The following is a 15,696-nucleotide window of genomic DNA, read 5'->3' on the forward strand; positions in this document are numbered from 1 at the left end:
ACATGACAATGGAAAAAGCATGGCTTTGACTAGACGGACCTTTGTTGGCAAATTAATGTCTCTGCTTTTCAATATGCTGTCTAGGTTGGTCTTAGCTTTTCTTCCAAGGGGCAAGTGTCTTTTAATTTCATGGCTGCAATCATCTGCAATGATTTTGGAACCCCCCAAAATAAAGCCTGTCACTGTTTCCATTGTTTCTGCATCTATTTTCCATGAAGTGATGGGACCAGATGCCATGATCTTAGTTTTCTGAATGTTGAGTTTTAAGCCAACTTTTTCACTCTCCTCTTTCACTTTCATCAAGTGGCTCTTTAGTTCTTCTTTGCTTTCTGCCATAATGTTGATGTAATCTACATATCTGAGGTTATTGATATTTTCCCCAACAATCTTGATTCCAGCTTGTGCTTCATCCAGACAAGCATTTTGCATGATGTACTCTGCATATAATTTGAATAAGCAGGGTTTCAATATATAGCCTTGACGTCTCCTTTCCCGATTTGGAACCAGTCCGTTGATCCATGTCCAGTTCTAACTGTTGCTTCCTGACCTGCATACAGATTTCTCAGGGGGAGGTAAGTTGATCTGGTATTCCCATCTCTTTAAGAATTTTCCACAGTTTGTTGTGATCCACACAGTCAAAGGCTTTGGTGTAGTCAATAAAGCAGAAGTAGATGTTTCTCTGGAACTCTGTTGTTTTTCCGATGTTCCAACAGATGTTGGCAATTTGTTGTCTGGTTACTCTGCCTTTTCTAAATCCAGCTTGAACATCTGGAAGTTCATGGTTCATGTACTGTTGAAGCCTGGCTTGAAGAATTTTGAGCATTACTTTGCTTGTGTGTGAGATGAGTGCAATTGTGCAGTGGTTTGAACATTCTTTGGCATTGCCTTTCTTTGGTATTGGAATGAAAACTGACCTTTTCCATTGTATTGGGTTGGCCAAAATGTTCCTTTCAGTTTTTCTCTAAGATGGTACAGAAAAATCCAAATGAACATTTTGGCCAACCCAAACTTCCTCAGACTCAGCCTGCCATCATCACAAGTATCTTCTATCTCCAAGACCAGCTGTATCAAGATGGCTTACCATCTATATCACGTTGGTGAAAACACCTGCTAACCAAACAGATTAATACATTCAAAGCAGGAACTCTCATCATCCTTGTTGTCCACTAGGAACCTCAGTTCATAGTACCTTCTTGCAAGCTGCCAAACTGGTGAATGACTCTCAGGTAACCAAGGTTCTTGAAGACAAGCCAGTAAAGAATAAATAAAGCCATCATCCCAGTTCTGGTAAAAAGTCTGTTTCTCCAAACAGTTACACACTAGTTACTAGTTAACAAATAACTAGTTACTGCTGACTGATTCATTCTTCTAACAGTATGAAGCAAGAGAAGAAAACTAATCTATGTATAATCTATTCTAGGACTTTCATTTGTAGCTGATTCAACAGCCCCTTCTACACCTAACATTTCACCCAGACAAAATTTTTTGCAACTCTCTTCATCTTCAGATTTTTGAAGAATGGATATTTATCCCAGGAAATAGGAAATAATTATTTATTTTACATATTTTAAAGACTTGATTCTATTACTACCCAGCTGCTGAGAATTCCAGTGACTGAGTGTCCATACACTCTTGAACAATTGAAAACTGTGCCACTTATTGCTGTTGCCTCTGAAGTTTAGGGTATGATCCTTCAGGAGCAGGTATTTATTCTGAAAGTGAAATGGTCACACTTTGCTTCCTTTTCAAATTCTTTGGGTCATTGTGAGCTACCACATCTGGATATAGAGATGCTTCAATCCAGACTGGTCTCAGAGATTCTTGAGGTATCCTTGTGGGCACAGAGGGACCTAAATTTTCTGTCAAATTGCAGGGCTCCACTGACAACAGCCTGGACATCAACTCTTCCACTGTGGACTCCGCTGGTACCTATGCCGTGGTTTTCAACTTGGCCTTCTTGGCCAATCCTGCTCAGCACATGTGCCAAGTCTAGGTTGGTCACTGCACAGGCACTCAAATAGACACTTTTGGCAGAGAGATGAACAAGAAGAAGGCCATAGCGGCTAAATTATGTATGAGTAAACCTGTTGATTGTATCAAAGTTAAAGCACCAGTGGTGTAATGAAAATTGTGAGTTTCGTTCCTTGAGGAAATGGTGATCAACATCCCCCAAAACTATTTACATCTTTAATCAGTACAACCCTAATCAATTTTTTCTACAGTTCACTCATTGTCAGAGGTAGGTATTTTCTTCCGGATCATGTAATTGATCACTGGAAAATAATGTCGGAATCTTTTAACTCTACTCCTTCATTTCACAGATGAGAAATCGTGTGCAGCTCAGTGATGCATAATAATGATAGAGACTGGCCTAGAATCTAGGTCTCAGGATAAGAAGTCTAATTCACATTCTATCTATGCCATGCTACATGCCACAAACACACACCCATCTCCCTCATTCAGGAGGTAATTTTAAGCCTGATATTCTGCATCTAGTATATCCTGCCCATACCCTTCCCACATTAATAGTTTCAACTTATGCTCTTTCTGTAGCTTTTGAGGATAGTTGACATGAATGAATGACGATGGAAATGACATTCCTCTTGATTAGGATTTTTATTAGCAGACCTCTAAGTTTTCTTTCATCTTAGGATCTAGTTTTACTTGCATGGCAACCTCTCTCTCTTTTGCTTATTTAGTTATCCTTTCTTTCTCTATTCTTATGTCTTTCTTAAGGGGCAATATAAAGACTTGTCTTTTATGGTTTTCAGTCCAGTGTCCTCCTCCCACATCCCCATCCCTCCCCCAACTTTATATATTATACACACATGTTTGCTTACAAATAATATTGTGCTGATATTCTGGATGTAACCGTACATTAGAATTAGTCCTCTATGGCTCCTTAAATTAAGCCTAGTGGATCCAATTAGAATTTGATGCTACTTTGTTAAAGCTGTGCTTAAAATTACTGTACTGATGAAAGTCTCATAATTACCTTTGGGAGCATCTTCTATTTGTGACTGGACTACTCATGAAATCCTGAGCAATTGCCAGACCTACAGGCCCCTTCTGGGAAAAGCTGCCAAGGCAGATTGCTATGCAAAAGTAGCCAAGTTTTTTTGGAATGTGACTTTAAGAATCTGGTTACAACTGATTGAACCAAGGATTGTTAGTCAAAGGAATATATTTATTGACTTAACTTTGGACTAGCAGCCTATAAGATGGCCAGTGAAGTTACTTTATATTTTTTAGTTAATAGTAAGATCTTTTGTCAAGAAGGGAGTTAATGTAAGATATACCAATAGGGGTGGTAGATACCAATATTAGAAGGAAAATATAATGGAAAAATAAAATAAATAACCTATTTGTCCCAAACATTTTGTCTTCCAAGTCATGATGGTCAAGTAGGAAATATTTGGGTTTTAGAGTTAGGTAGATTTGGATTCAAATATTTCATATTCTCTTTGAGTCTCAACTTCCTTCTTTTAAAAATGGGAACAGTAATAACTTCTTTTAAATATCATTAAAAATGTTAAATGATAAAGTGTTTTAAAAGACAGAACATAGTATATACCAAATAGACAAATATCCAGCAAATTAGGGACTAGCTCATGAATTGCTTGCACAGATTAAATGAGGTAACATGTGCTATGCTCCAGACACAGCATAGGCATCTATTTATAGTAAATGTTCCTTCTGTCCCATGTGATTCCAGGAAGTATAAAGACTTCCTTTAAATATCAAAGTAGATTTGAATTTCTGGTCTTCATTTGTTCGTGTACTCAAGAAATGTTTAGTGAGAATCTACCATATGCCAGACTAGAATAAAAAGATAAATCAGAAAGAGTTCTTGATATCTGAAAGTGCATAGTATGGATTTCAGAGAGACAGGAAAATAGGCAAATGACATTTTAATGTGGTGAGTGCTATAACAGGGTATTCTGGTAGTATGCATGGTTTTCCAAATCTTTGAAAATTAAAATCAATACATCAAGAAGCATAAATTCCCCTCCCAGAAACCAATCAGAAGGGTATACAATGCCTGGAAATGCAAACCAGCTACTGCATGTAAGAGGTATTTAAAAGAAAGCTACAGTGTCTGTGAATGCTGAGAAGAGAAATGTATCTGGCTAGCAAAATTCAAAGGAGATGCCCATCAACAAGAAAACAAAAGCTTTCTTCCAACACCATCTGGCAAAAGAAAGGTCTGAGTTAATAGTAAAATAGCATCTTGTGCATTATAGCTTCTATTCTGATGTTTCCTGTGTTTCCCCCTTTTTTAGATGAGGCTGAAATGAGAATATTAGCTGCATTCATCTCTCCATTCATCCAAATCCTCACTCCCTGTAAAGCACACCATATGTGAAAGAAAAGCTTTAAAAATACATAATGCTTCTATTTTCATCTACTTCCAGAAATAAGCACTATAAATTATGCCCAGCCACCAAGTAATATTATTGAGCATCTGTTCATGGCATTTAAATGTCTAAAGGGGCTAAGGTTATTTAGCTGAGAAAGGAGAAAACCAGAAGTAGCATTTGTGACAGTCTATTATTTAAAGGGCAGTAAACAACTATTTATCATACCCTCTTAGGAATGAATAAGAGAAAAGAAGCTTGCAAGTATAAGAACTTCTTCAATATGAAGCTTACAATAAAACAGTGAAATAGTTACTTCTACTTATCTATAATTATATTTATACACATATACCTGTATATATAAAGAATTATAGAACCAGGATATCCCAAATTTTATATCAAAGAGAAAAATTGGGGGAGGATAACCAGAAAGTTTGAGAATCATGTTACCTCATAAACATATATTTTTAAAAGTTACCTACAAATCTATTTTCCTCAATCAAGTATTCATTGTGTAAATAATATGTTATCAGGCCAAGTATTTCAAGGATTACAAAAAGTATACATTGTAATCCTTGCACCGAAAGAGTTTATAGTCTGTTGGGAGACAAAGTAGAAGAAGTGGTAGAAAATATAATGCTATTCATGATTATATTCTGTAGTGGTTGTATGATGTAGACGGCAACATTGCAGGTGTTCTGAAGATAACAGGCTTAGATTAGTTTGGAAGTCTTATATTAGCCTGGAGGCAGAGAAACTTGAGTTGATATTTTATGTTTTAAAAAAAATGTGTACAATTTTAAATGTTACACTCCATTTAAAACTATTACAAAATATTAGTTATATTCCTCATGTTGTACAGTATGTCCTTGTAACCTATCGTATACCAAACAGTTGGTACCTCCCATTTCCTCACACTTATATCACCACTCCCCACCTCCCTACTGGTAATCATTAGCCTATTCTCTTTTGTTTCTTTTTGCTATATTCACTAATTTTTTTTATTTTTTTAGTTTCCACGTGTAAATGATCTCATACAGTACTTGTCTTTCTCTATCAGACTGCTTTTACTTAGCATAATGCCCTCCAAATTCACCCACATTGTTACAAATGGGAAAAATCCATTTTTATGGCTGTCTAGTATTTCACTGTATACATTAATATACACACCACCTCTTCTTTATCTGTTTATCTGTTGATGGACACTTAGGTTGCTTTCTTATCTTGGCAATTGTAAACAATGCTGCTTTGAACATTGAGGTGCATGTATCTTTCAAATTAGTGTTTGTTTGTTCATTTGTTTGTTTGATGTATAACAGGCAGTGGAATTGCTGGGTCATACAGTAGTTCTGGGGCTTTCCAGGTGATGCTATGGAAAAGAACCAGCCTGCCAATGCAGAAGACAAAAGAGACACAGATTCCATCCCTGTGTTGGGATGATCTCGTGGAGGAGAAATTGGCAACACACTCCAATATTCTTGCCTGGAGATTCCCGTGGAAAAAGGAGTCTGGTGAGCTATAGTCCAAAGGGTTGCAAAGAGTTGGGCAAAACTAAAGCAACTTAGCATGCACAGTAGTTCTATATAGTTGTTTTGAGGAAGCTCAGTTCAGTCACTCAGCCGTGTCTGACTCTTTGTGACCCCATAGACTGCAGCATGCCAGGCCTCCCTGTCCATTACCAACTCCTGGAGTTTACTCAAACTCATGTCCATCGAGTCAGTGATGCCATCCAATCATCTCATCCTCTATCATCTTCTTCTCCTCCTGCCTTCAATCTTTCCCAGCATCAGGGTCTCTTCCAATGAGTCAGTTCTTCATGTCAGGTGGCCAAAGTATTGGAGTTTCAGCTTCAGCATCAGTCCTTTCAGTGAACATTCAGGACTGATTTCCATTAGGATGGAAAGGTTGGATCTGGTTGAATCTCCCTGCTGTCCAAGGGACTCTCAAGAGTCTTCTCCAACACCACAGTGCAAAAGCATTCTTTGGCATTCAGCTTGCCTTATAGTCCAACTCTCACATCCATACATGACTACTGGAAAAACCATAGCTTTCACTATATGGACCTTTGTAAGTAAGTAATGTCTCTTCTTTTTAATACACTGTCATAGCTTTTCTTCCAAAGAGCAAGTGTCTTTTAATTTCATGGCTGCAGTCACCATCTGAAGTGATTTAGGAGCCCAAGAAAATAAAGTCTGTCACTGTTTCCATTGTTTCTCCATCTATTTGCCATGAAGTCATGGGACTGGATGCCATGATCTTGGTTTTTTGAATGCTGAATTTTAAGCCAACTTTTTCACTCTCCTCTTTTACTTTCATCAAGTGGTTGTTCAGTTCCTCTTCATTTTCTGCCATAAGAGTGGTGTCATCTGCATGTCTCAGGTTATTGATATTTCTCCCATCAATCTTGATTTTGGTTTGTGGTTCATCCAGCCCAACATTTTGCATGATGTCCTCTGCATATAAGTTAAATATGCAGGGTGATAATATACAGTCTTGCATTCCTTTCCCAATTTTGAACCAGTCTGTTGTTCCACGTCCAGTTCTAACAGTTGCTTCTTGAACTTCATACAGATTTCTCAGGAGGTAGGTAAGGTGGTCTGGTCTTCACATATCTTTAAGAATTTTCAGCAGTTTGTTGTGATTCACATGGTCAAAGGCTTTAGTGTAGACATTGAAGCAGACAGATATTTTTCTGGAATTCTCTTGCTTTTTCTATAATCCAGTGGATGTTAGCAATTTGATCTCTGGTTCTTCTGCCTTTTCTAAATCCAGCTTGAAGAAATGGAAGTTCTCAGTTCAAGTACTGTTGAAGCCTAGCTTGGAGAATTTTGAGCATTACTTTGCTAGTGTGTGAAATTAATGCAATTGTGTGGTAGTTTGAATATTCTTTGGCATTGCCTTTCTTTGCGATTGGAATGAAAATTGACTTTTTCCAGTCTTGTGGCCACTGATGAGCTTTCCAAATTTGCTGGCATGTTGAGTGCAGCACTTTGATTGCATCATCTTTTAGGATTTGAAACAGCTCAGCTGGAATTCCATCACAACATCTGCTATTTTTGTCCTTTTTTGATAATAGCCATCCTGACAGGTATGAGGTGATATATCATTGTGGTTTTGATTTGCATTTTCCTGATGATTAGAGATATTGAGCATCTCTTCATGGGCCTTTTTGCCATATGCATGTCCTCTTTGGAAAAATGTCTATTCAGTTCTTGTGCCCATTTTGCCCATTTTTAATCAGGCTTTTTTTTTTTTGGAAGTTGTATGACCTGTTTGCATACATTAGATATTAACTGCTTTTCAGTCATAGCATTTGCAAATATTTTCTCCTATGTAGTAGGTTGTCTTTTAATTTTGTCAATGCTTTGCTATGCTATCTAAAGTTTTTACCTTTAATTAGGTCTTATCTGTTTATTTTTGGTTTTATTTCCTTGTCTCAAGGAGACAGATACAAAATCATAATGCTGCATGTCAGAGTGTTCTGCCTATGTTTTCATCTAGGAATTTTATAGTATCTGGTCTCACATTTAGGTCTTTAATCTATTTTGAGTTTACTTTTGTATATCATGTTAGAGAATGTTCTAATTTCACTCTTTTACATGTAGCTGTCCAATTTTCCCAGATCCATTTTGTGAAGAGACTGTCTTTTCTCCATTGTACATTCTTGCCTATCTTGTCGTCTTAAGTGCATGGGTTTATTCTTGTTCCATTGATCTATGTGTCTATTTTTGTATCAGTACCATACTATTTTCATTACGTTAGCTTTGTAGTATAGTCTGTAGTCAGGAACCATAATTCCTCCAGCTCTATTCTTTCTTAAGTTTGTTTTGGCTACTAGGGATCTTTTGTGTTTCCATACAAATTTATTTTTTTTTTTTTTTGTTCTAGTTCTGTGAAAAATGCCATTGATAGTTTGATAGAGATTTCATTGATTCTATAGATTGCCTTGGGTAATATGGTAATTTTAACAATATTGATTCTTCCAATCCAGGAACAAAATATATCTCTCCACCTGTTTGTATCATCTTCAATTTCTTTGCAATGGGTTTGTCATATGTGGCCTTTATTATGCTGAGGTATGTTACCTCTGTGCCCGCAGACTGACCAAGATGGTGGAGTAGAAAAATGCTGAGCTCACCTTGTATCAGGAGCACACCAAAATCACAACTATCTTCATTACAGCCATTGGTGCAGAAGACCAGAACCTAACAAGAAAGATCTTCTACAACTACAGATACAAAGAAGGAACAACAAGAAGACAGGTAAGAGGGGCAGATATGTAATATAGTCATGTCCCATTCTCTCAGGCAGGTGACCCACAAACTGGAGAATAATATTGCAGAGGTTCTTCCATAGAAGTAAGAGATCTGAGCTCCACATCAGGCTCTCAGGCTGGGGTTCCTGTACCAGGAAGATGACCCCTCAGAACATCTAGTTTTGAAGACCAGCAGGCCTTAATTTTAGAAGACTCACAAGATTGGGGAAATTAGAGACTTTACCCTTATAGGGTACATGCAAAACTCATGTGTACCAGGATCCAGGGCAAAGGGAGTACTTTGTTAGAAGCCTGAGTAAGAGCTTCCTGCTGCTCTTTCAGAGTGTCATGAAGAGACAAGGCATGTCTAGAGCTCACAGTGGGGTCTAGACACTGGTGGCAGCCATATTTGGGAACATCCTACCACTTGAACACTGCTGCTGGTGGCTGCCATCTTGGGATTCACTCTTTGGCTCATTAATGCCAAGACCTGACCCCACCCAACACCTGTAGGTACCAGTGCTGGATACCTCAGATAAAACAACTAACTGGTCAGGGACACAACCCCCCCTGCCCACCCCATCAGCAGCCAGAGTACCTAAAGACTTTCTGAGCCCACAGCCCCCTCTAGACACAACCCTAGATATGGCCCTGCCCACCAAAGGACCACAACCCAGCTCTACCCACCAGTATGCAGGCACCAGCTCTACCCTGCAGTAAGCCAGTCCTAGCCTCCAAAAGAGCCTCACTCACAGGGAGAGACACCAGATGCAAGAAAACCATGATCCTGCAGCCAGCAAAACCAGTCTGCCCATAGTGATTCAGATCCTACCCAGGGAGCAGCTGTGCCCTAGCCCCATCCACTAGCAGGCCAATGCAAGCTTTGGAACAACACAGGGCCTGTACCCAACTGAAAAGATTTCTGAAGGATCATGTTTAGAATGAAAGAACTGGAAAATAATATGGAAAGCACAGTGTAAGTATTGTTCTCGTTCTGCCTATACCAAGCCAAAATAAAATGTAGAAATAGAAAAATATTGAATTAAGAAAATAAACTTAATAGTAGGAAAAAATTACAAGAGCACAAAGAGTTTATCTCTGTAATTTAATTCAGCATTTCTTCAAGGAGGCCAGAATCTGTCAATAAGCAAGTTGATACTAACAGTAAGTCCCTGGAAAAGGTTGAAGAGCTGGCTGAAACAAATAAAACAGTAAATAGCATGACCGAGAAAAGGTAAATAGGATGCTGGAGCAAACAGTAGTAAAAAGGAATGACATAGGTAAGAATAAATAATAGAAAGGCTGAGAAAGCAATATTTTTGGATTGAATGTAACAACAAGGAAATTAAATTCAGAGAGTTAGGACATGAAAAAGATAATCAACTTAATTTTCTCTTTCCTGCTTCTCCATCCAAGAGAAATAACTGTCAGCTACAGGTCATAAAGCTTTATAGACTCACAACCTCTGATCTCTGACCCTCTGATTTATTTCTCTGAGGTGTGACCCCTCCTCCATCTGAGAAAAATGAGGCAACATGGCTGGGTGGTTTCTGCCATTCATCAGGCAATGAAATGTGTCTAGTTCTCAATTTTCCATCCGCACTCTTGCTTCAGGCCAACTCAGGACTGGTCTACAGACTAATACAAAGAATCAGCAGACACATTTTATTTACAATATATATACATTCCATTTAAAAACCCTTTCTACTGAACCACAGAAGGCAAGCAGTTCCCAATTTAATTAACACACTTAAATTGCTGAGAGTCAGCAGAACCAGTTCATAATTGGCCAGAGCAGATCTGCCCTATTTGCAAAAAAACGTGAACTTAGTGTAAAGGAAGAAGAGTTCTTTCATTTGCATTGGCCCCTTCTGTCAATACTTGATAAGTAGAGGTGCCATTTGTTAATGGGTATTTTTGCACATACCGAGCATCAAAAAAGGTATTTCCAGAAGAGCAGTACGCCTGCTCCCTTTGATGACATTTGAAGCAGCAAGGAGACTGACTGGAGTCAGGGAGGGGAGGGAACCAGGGGTAGAATATTGTTGTGTAAAGCCAAGACTGCTGGTAACCAGAGTTGGCTCTGGCTTTGGGGAGCAAAGGAGACTGAGTCATCTCCCTCTATAGAGCTGATTTGTTGAAAGGGCACAAGAAATTCCCAGGGATTTCATGCTGCTTTGAAGCAACCTGCATTTCAAATAGATAGGAAAGGGAGAGGAGGAAATGGGTTTTGTTGCTAGGTCTCCCTAAGACTTGCCAAAATTTTGCCTCTTTCTCTGTGAACCCAGTAACTGCCACAGCTGGGCTTCCCATCACTCTAAACAGGAAAGGCATGAATACGCCTTGTCCTTTTCAGCTTGCAAATGTGCTTTGGTAAGGGCAAACATGGCCATGTTTGTTCTCCCTAGGGAACAAGTCAGGCATGAAGTCCCTTTTGTTCAGACTAAGAACAATCTCCTCTTATTCCCAAGTCTCAGAGTGGCTGGCAACTTAATCTGGACATATGAACATGAATACTATCTAGACAGGGAAAGGGCTAGGCTCTCTGAAACTGTCCAGGAGTTGGTGTCTGGTTAAAGCCCCAGGAGATGTAGAGATGCAGGTGATTCTTGGGAGAGGCCCTCTTTAGGTGTACAAGGCCATAAAGGGAGTCTCTCTGATATTCAGGAGAGCAGAGAGTGGATCCAGTAGTGCCTTTAGCCTTGGTTTACTAAAGGAACATGAGCTGAAAGAAAGATATCTTAGATGCCATGGGAATATAAAAGTATAACTATGATGAGTGCGGGCTTCCCTGGTGGCTCAGATGATAAAGAATCCACCTACAATGTGGGAGACTTGGATTCGATCCCTGGGTTGGGAAGCTCCCCTGGAGAAGGGCATGGCAACCCACTCCAGTATTCTTGCCTGGAGAATCCCCATGGACAGATGAGCCTGGCAGACTACAGTCCATAGGGTCACAAAGAGTCAGACACGACTGAGCGACTTAGGACACAGCACACGTTAGAAGACAAGAGAGGAGGGCTCAAGAAAGTGGTATCGGAAGATCCTGAAGTCCCCTCCTCCCAAGGACACTGCAGATCTACAACTGCATATGGAATAACTTCCCCTTAGAGGAACCTGAAAACTGGATGAACACAGTCTCCACAACAAAGGGTAAAAGGACAGCAATAGAGGGTGGGAGTAACAGAGATATGATCACAGCCAGGAAAAACACCACATCCTCGCTGCAGTCATCCACAATCAGGAAGAATCACAAAAATAGTTCTTTTCCCTGCGGAGTAAGGGATTTGAGCTTCACATCAGGTAATCCCAACTCTTAGATATGTGCAAGAGAAACCAATTCCTACAACACCCACCTCTGAAAATCAAAGGGGAATATGTTCAGGATAATTATAGAATTACAGGGAATGGAAAACCTGCTATTAAAGGGCTCATGGGAAGACTCACTCAGCCCAAAACACAGTGTAAAAACACCAGATTGGAAGTGTGTGGACATGGTCCATGGGTTCCTGGTCCTATGGGGTGAAGGATATCTCTAATACTTACTAATCTTGAAGCATCCGTGCAAGAAGCAGGAACCAGTTGGAATGGTCCCTGGGGTTTGAGACATTTGTGGGACCCATCTGTGCTATTTCAGACTGCCTTGCTGATAAAGCTTTGGTAGGCGCCATCCTGGAAATCTCTGTCTGACCTGTTAGCACAAGAGGACATGACCAACTTAGACCCCCACCCACCCTGACACCTCTGCTGGGCATCACAGCCACATGGTTGATAACCCCTTTCACTAGCACCCAGTAGCCACTGCAGATGAGTCCTGCAGTCATTCCAGGGGCCAGTCCTGCCAACCACCACCCAGCAACCCCCTCAAGCTCCTCCTGCCTTCTGGTATTGATTTTCATTGTCATTTACTGACAAGTACCTAGGTCATTAGAAACAATAACTGTTCACAGAACTTTTTAAACACCCTAGTAGCAGGAGTAGCTCAGCAGCCAGGACCATAAATAGAATCTGGGTTCTGAGCTTTAGATAACCTCCCTGAAAATAGAGAGGCGAATAGACATGCTTTATGCACATTGAGGTAGAACAACTATAAAGTTGCATAGTTCCAAGCTAGGCTCACAGAGTAACTACAGAATTTTCCTATGGATAGTATGGTGGTTAAATACCTAGAATTTTTTTTTTTTTTTTTTTTTTTTTTGCTGAAAAAAATGCATACAGTTGTCCTTCATTTAAATAGAGATGCATATCCTATTAGTTCTAATGTTTCTTTTCTTCTCATGATTAGCTTCAGAGACAAGAAGCAAGGCATCTTGGTTTTCAGAAGCCTTCACTTTTTGGATCCTCAGTAAATACCAAGAAAGCTATCCAATATGTGAAAATAAAAAGCCAGAATAAATCTGCCTGCTTTCTTGAAAGCTTAACCTTAAAGCACTCAGCAGGGAAGAAGAATATTTCCTAATATAGAGATAGAAAGTTGTTTGTTACAAAAAGGGGGAAAAAAATCCAATTAAAAAGTGGGATTTGTGAGGCCGCTGCTTTGGCATGAACCACAAAGCAGAGCCAGTACATCAGCTCTAATGCCAAAGGCATGGATGCCTGATACTGGAGATTATAAACCAGTTTCCAGTTTATTGGCTTTCTCATCATAGAGGGTGGTTGAATGTTTTGATTTCAGTGATAAATATTACTGAATAAACTTAAGTTATAAACTTTAAACTTCTTTTGCCTTAAATGCCTTGTAAAAATATCTAAAACTTGCCAAGTATTCAACTGAAACATGAAAAATTAAGTCATACTGGTGGTTTTATATCACACAGAACAAAAACAATCATTTGACTCAACAATCTATCATTTAAGCCTAAAATATAATTATTGGGTCCAATAAGACCAATTCCAATAACACCCATGTCACTCTTTAAGAAAAATGGAATAATGTAATGAGTGCTTTTGGAGCAGGCACCTTCAGTGTTCTGCCCACATCCCCTCAGATCTCTCTGCTATTCTCATATACACCGGCCACCAGAGTGCTCATGCTCCTAACAGTTAGCACCTGCCTCTCAGAGTGTTTCCTTGATACTACTGGTACTGCTTTGCCTGTAGGCATTGAGATGCATAGGTTTGTATGCTAACAACACATGTTAACTGATTGCTATATTCTGGACCCTATATTAAGCACGTTGTCAGAATTATTCCATCAAATTCTCATAGCAACAGTGCATGGTTTGAATAAAATTTATGACTCAGTAATTTCCTTTCTATAAAATTGCTATTCTAGTATTATTATGCATGTGTACAATGAAGTATGTACAAAGATGGTCACTGTAACAGTGTTTTTTTTAAATACCACTGACAACATAAATCTATATCAACAAGGGACCAATCGACTAAACATTGGCACATTTCCTGTGCAACATGGCAAAAGGATGAAGCAGTTGTATGTGCATATAATGGAACTGTTACTAAGATATAGTATTGGTTAAAAACAAGATAGTGAATATTCATATACATATAGATGTATATGGAGGTGCATTGATTATTTCTGTAAAGAGAATAAAACTTGGAAGAATTTAGTGGGAAGATATACATTTGGAAAGAGGGACTGGGAATCTGGATAGGAGGTAGACTTATTTTTGTTTTGTGTGCTCATAATAATTTTTTCAATTTGAAAATAAATAAGTACAAAATTAAGTGCAGAATTCAGACAAAGAGCAAGAGAGAGAGGCTGATCAGCACTCTCAAAACTTGTTTAGAGAGCAAATATTTATATTTATTCATCATATTTACACACAATCTCAAAATTGGGGGTATTATTATTATATCCATTTTAAGGATAAGGAACTGAGATGGAGAATTAACTAAATTGCTCAAGTGCAGTCAGTAGTGAATAGTAGAGCCAGGATTTGAATCCAAGACAATTTGATTTCTAAGCCCTTACTTTTTACTCTGTATCACTTTCCTTTTGGAATTCAAAATGGACGAATGAAACCATTTAGTAACGTTACAAAAATGAGATAAGTTTAATGCAATTGAAATGCAATTGTAACTTTTTATTTCTTATAAAATCTACTTTCTCCAAACAAATATTTAGTATAAATACAAATCCAGTCACAGGAAAATGTTTCTCTTCAAGTACTAGAGAAATTATAACTAATTTCTAATGAAAATATAAGTTGACTAGAAAATATGGGAAATAAATGGAATGATAAAAATATACATACCTATGTGTTTCTTTGTATCTTTTCCCCAAAAGAAATAGGAAATTTATTTACAAAGTAAAGGAATAATTTCCTTTACAACCTCAACTCATGTTCCACTTAGAAACTTTTTATAAAGACAAGTTGTAAAACCAAAGAGGCACAGAGATCCAACCAGTGATGTGCTGAAGCCACTGATAAAGTCTTACAAGAGCTAAATTTTCAAGAACTTTGATGACTGATCATTAAAGAGAGTTGTTAATTTAAAATTAATTATATAAACTACAAGCAAATTAAAATGAAGATTATATACATTCAAAATTCATTAATTTCTACTTAATTTAATATTTCCTATGTTTTTGAGGTTACTCACATTTATACATGGAAATATGTATTATGGTGCATGGCTATGACTTTCTCCCCAATTCCATGTTTAATGACATCACATTGGTAATTTGAAATCAAGTTTGCTAGGAGAATTTACACTACAGAATTAGCAAAGACTAAACATTGGGGCTTTTTTTCTTACATAAAGTCAAATTTAAAACAATTATGACTACATCATTAGATTCAACAGAGAAGGCAATGGCAACCCACTCCAGTACTCTTGCCTGGAAAATCCCATGGACAGAGGAGCCTGGTAGGCTGCAGTCCATGGAGTAGCAAAGAGTCGGACACAACTGATCGACTTCACTTTCCCTTTTCACCTTCATGCATTTGAGAAGGAAATGGCAACCCACTCCAGTGTTCTTGCTGGAGAATCCCAGGGATAGGGGAGCCTAGTGGGCTGCCGTCTATGGGGTCGCACAGAGTCGGACACGACTGAAGTGACGCAGCAGCAGCAGTACTATATTCAACACTCGTTATTGGCATAAATGTACAAAGTTTG

At 38.5% G+C, this 15,696-nt stretch overlaps 1 pseudogene; it reads right to left on the minus strand.

Moving 5' to 3' along the window:
- Positions 1–1,067: 1,067 nt before the first annotated feature.
- Positions 1,068–12,284, minus strand: LOC136172637 (gem-associated protein 2 pseudogene; annotated as a pseudogene).
- Positions 12,285–15,696: the final 3,412 nt, after the last annotated feature.

The sequence above is a fragment of the Muntiacus reevesi genome, chromosome 7 (assembly GCF_963930625.1).
Source record: "Muntiacus reevesi chromosome 7, mMunRee1.1, whole genome shotgun sequence".
Classification (NCBI taxonomy): domain Eukaryota; kingdom Metazoa; phylum Chordata; class Mammalia; order Artiodactyla; family Cervidae; genus Muntiacus; species Muntiacus reevesi.